Source organism: Macrobrachium nipponense, chromosome 11 (assembly GCF_015104395.2).
Source record: "Macrobrachium nipponense isolate FS-2020 chromosome 11, ASM1510439v2, whole genome shotgun sequence".
Taxonomy (NCBI): Eukaryota; Metazoa; Arthropoda; class Malacostraca; order Decapoda; family Palaemonidae; genus Macrobrachium; species Macrobrachium nipponense.
Window position 1 is genome coordinate 86,726,223 of NC_061087.1, and position 4,680 is coordinate 86,730,902.

General features: G+C 34.8%; 1 protein-coding gene across 1 annotated transcript in view; it reads left to right on the forward strand.

Annotated features, from left to right (window-relative positions):
- The first annotated feature begins 1,651 nt into the window (after positions 1-1,651).
- Positions 1,652-4,680, forward strand: part of LOC135206918 (POU domain, class 6, transcription factor 2-like) — a 978,430-nt gene continuing 975,401 nt past the window's right edge. Inside the window, exon 1 of the mRNA XM_064238468.1 lies at positions 1,652-1,697. The gene's annotated coding sequence lies outside the window, so the exon portion shown is untranslated. The remainder of the gene's footprint in view (positions 1,698-4,680) is intronic.

A 4,680-nucleotide genomic window follows, 5' to 3' on the forward strand; every position in this document is an offset into this window, starting at 1 on the left:
CGCAAAAATGCTTCGGTTTGTAAAGAATATTCCGTGCTTTAAACATTCCACACGAAAAAATGGTTTACTCTATTGGTTTATTTTCAGGTGGTTTGCAGTATTCGTTTATTTTTTTGTGTTGGTTTTTTTTTAGGTATAGAAGCGTTTCGATCGGGAAGTATATTTACCTTAAAAGCGTTTCGTCTTATAAATAGTTATTATGTATATTGCATTCCATAACCCTTTTCAAGGATTATTTCTTACGAGAGCCACTAAAAAAAGTAACAATATATATATATATATATATATATATATATATATATATAAATATACATATATCTATATATATATAATATATATATATATATCATATATATATATATATATATATAACTATATATATATACTATATATATATATATATGTTTGTGCGTGTATGTGTGTGATGATTCTTCCCTGCATATTTTGTGTATTTTATTAAAAGGTATCTTTGTATTTGCACTGCATATGTTCATTCCATTTATTGCAAGTTTGCTTTTGCAATTGTTGCCATTTGAAGCTTGTTCCACATCAATATAGTAGTAGTAGTAGTAGTAGTAGTAAAGTTAATACCTTTAGTGTTGAGGCATTACGGTGTAAAATTTGCCTATTCTCAGTTTAATGTGTTTATTCATATTTATGTTTAATTGCTCAAGTGCAATGCAATGAATTTCATTCACATTAGTGATGTATCGTGATTATTTGTGATTCCTTTTGAACTGCGAAGTATTCATGCTTTCTAATGCTTAAACTTACGTTAATTATGAAGGGATTTTAGCTTTCATACTTGTGGTTACATTGATTATGGATAGCAGGTTATCAGTTGTAGTTCATAAGACGAACATCGAATTAAAACTCCTGGTAACACTTCCTTGAAAATTATATTTGATTTGAAAAATAAAGATATTAGATTTACAATCTGTAAATCTGGATATATGTTCCAAAGATTTATTTTTACCAATAGAAATTAATTGTTCAGTATTTCACGTAACGTTTGCTAATAGGATTATAAAGAGGATTAGAAAATAAAATGCTATTGCCATGTAAGGCGATGGTTAAATTATTCACAGCGTTTTTTTTTATTTCCACTTTGCAGTGTTTTGTTCAGTGTTTTACTTATGTTGAGTAATGGTTTAGCGTATGTATTTCCTTTTAGCTATGAAATTAAATTTCTTCTTCTTCTTCTTCTTCTTCTTCTTCTTCTTCTTCTTCTTCCTTCTTCTTCTTCTATATAAAAATCTCAGAATTGCGCGAGTCACTAAAATGGTGATGAAATCGTAAGTGGATTTTACTATAACTTTACCAAAGATGGGCCTTCTGGCTTCCAACAAATGATTAGTTTTTGGGAGAGATAGGAACATAACTCGACTTAGTAGAGTGGACCCCTTCTTTCAAATGACCAGGCTTAAGAAACCGAAACACTATGCTCAAGTGCAGTAGAATATTGCAACTAAATTTATTCATGACTTTTGCAAGTAATTATTATTATTATTATTATTATTATTATTATTATTATTATTATTATTATTATTATTATTATTGTTGTTGTTGTTGTTGTTGTTGTTGTTGAGTAAGCTTGAGAAGAGGTTATGTTTCCTTTTAACCAGTAATATTGCTTTTTGGCTGCCCACAGGTACTTGTTTCTGGCCGATAAGAATACCTGCTTGACATTGGCGGAGGTATGTGATCTCTGCATGTTTTTTTATGCTTTATATAGGGTCTTTTTCTATTTCCCCAATGATCTTTCTCTCTAAATGTGAGATATTCCAGAAACGCAAACGGTGGAGGTATTTGTATTAAAAACCCCAATATGACCTGTAGAGAAAAATCAACAGTGATATGGAGTGAAACATTATATTCATTATTTTATATATAATATTCGTGCTGCTGAAGAGGCTTTATTATTATTATTATTATTATTATTATTATTATTATTATTATTATTATTATTATTATATTGTTGTTGTTGTGTGTTGTGTTAGTGGTGGTTGCGGGGTGGTGGTGGTGGATAATTTCTTTCATATCAATAGAAACAATTTTGATTCTAACAAGGTTTTTTAATGTATTAAATTTATATATTGTTTATATAATAAAAGATGAAACCCATTTTAACATCATCTTCAGCACCCCATTATTAGTATTGGTATTTTTATCATCATGACCGTCCTCATTGATCCTTTAAATAGTGGAAGATAAGTTTTAATGCATGCATGTCATTAAAGTTAACAGTAGAAATTTGAACACTGTATCTACAGCAACATATTTTTTCCATATAGGCACGTCTTTTTCTTGTAGTTATTAAGTGCGCATATATATATATATATATATATATATATATATATATATATATATATATTATATATATATATGTGTGTGTGTGTGTGTGTGTGTGTGCGTGTGCGTGTGCGTGTGCGTGTGTGTGTAATGTTGTGTGCGTGTTGTGTGCGTGTAACTGTTGGTAATACCCTGGCCTGGTCTGTCATTTGAGAGACCCGTGTTTCGATCCTGATTGGAATCTTTATGTGTGTGTGTGTCTATATATAGATGGATAGCTGGATAAATAGATTGCTAGATATGAGTTTTTCATCAGATACTTTGTTATAGATTGTTCCATTGTTTTCATATGAATATCCAGAAAGATCCTCTTCTCTCTCTCTCTCTCTCTCTCTCTCTCTCTCTCTCTCATATTCTCCGAAACCTTAGCGGTCACATCTTAAAAGTCAGAGAGCTGTTTGAATGGATAAATTACCCACGAAATTTAACTGAATTATTCGACCGATTTCCTAAAAGATTCTCCTGGGGTTGTATTCAGCGTCAGGCAACCATAAAGTGCTTGATGCTGTTCTTTGAGAGACAGAAAACTCACCCTAATGACACTTTGTCCTTCGATTTAAATTACCGCTCCACAAAAATCACGGCTTGGATGTTTATAATATAAAAGCCCCGGGAGAGGAGAACGCAACGCTCACCCGTCCTTTTGGTCGAAGGTCCTGTGGTAAGGAATGGCAAGAACGTCCCTCCGTCTTTTCCAATGCCATCATTAACTCCTCCCTTGCCGAAAAAAGGGGGCGAACTTGGCAGGGGACGCAGGGGGAAGGGAGGGATCGTACCTGGAAGAGAGAGAGAGAGAGAGAAAGAGAGAGAGAGAGAGAGAGACGGGGGGGCGGCCCATAAGAAGAAAGAACTTTGTAAGGTTCCTGAAACTTTGAAAATAATGCATCGGAGCGATTAACTCCAAGATGAATAACTAATTCATGGAAGCAGATGGAGAAGAAGATGAAGAATCGGACCGGCCGGCCGACCGAAAAGCGCTCTCCTCGAAATCACTTTATGCATGTGATCCCCATTCTGTAGGAAGCGGGCTGTGGCTCTCCGGCCTTAATATCTAATGAACCCAAAATCCCGTGAAGGAGAGAATTTACAGAGTTTATTGCCGCCATTTATGAACTATTAATGTCAACTTTCGGTGTGGGGCTTGGGCTTCGGTAGGGCCCCACCGGGACGCCGGATGGGCGGGGTAGGAGGGCGTTTAGGAAACGAGGCCAGATAATTACATTTTGCATTATTAGAGATATCTGTAAGTTTGAAGTTCATAGAGATCTATGAATATTAGATTGGCTGTTCCCAAATGTGATTGGAAATGATTCCCGGCAAGTTTATAGGCCGTGAATTATGCAACGCTTCCAGATCTTAACTCCCTGCTATACGACACTTCACTGGAATGGCCTTTCTTTCAGTAATGGAAAATGGAATTGGGCCCTTTGCATTTTGGCCGTGGCGGTAAAAATAGAATTATGCCGTTATATATTGCCTTTGAATGTATTGCCCGTTTATCTAATTTATTGATGGATCCCCCGAGTTAATTTTAATGATATGAATAACATAATTTATGGTAATGATATCATATGGCTGAAAAACATCAACCATTACTGCATATTTCGTGAATTATGTTCATATGCAAATAAGAGATACACATTTCTGACATGCCAGACGGAAGCTCTCTCTCTCTCTCTCTCTCTCTCTCTCTCTCTCTCTCTCTCTCTCTCTGTTGTAGTTGGTAACATTTTCGCTTTCTCTCGCGCTCTCCTTTTTTTTTCAGGTAACATACTCTTTCATCTTTTTCGCGGTAGGTAAAATCCTCTCTCTCTCTCTCTCTCTCTCTCTCTCTCTCTCTCTCTTTCGTAAATTTGGTGAACCTGGATTCATATATGCCTGTGAGAGGGAGAAGCTTTATTCCACTTGTGTATGCATCTCATGAAGAATTTATTCATTATCTAAAATTCACTTGCTCCTCTTTTTATATGCAGAGTGGAAGGATTTCTGCAATTTCATTATCAGCCTTGACGTTTGCTGCCTCTTACGAATTGCAACAGCGCTCTTGGTTTTGAACCTTCGGCTTTGTCAGATGAATAGTAAACAGTTTAGTGATTATTACTGGGGGAAAAATAAATATGTTCACACTTGTTGAAAATTTCTTTCTTTTAAAAAAAAAAAGATATATATAAAGGCCTTTTAGGGGAGAAGATGTTTTAAATTGTAGCCAGCAGCGATCTTTCGAGCGTTCATCTACCCGACTGTTTGACAAATAGTTTTCCCTTTAGTTTCGCAAAGAAAGTTACGCACGATGATTTAGGTTGCAACAGATGAGATATATATATATAT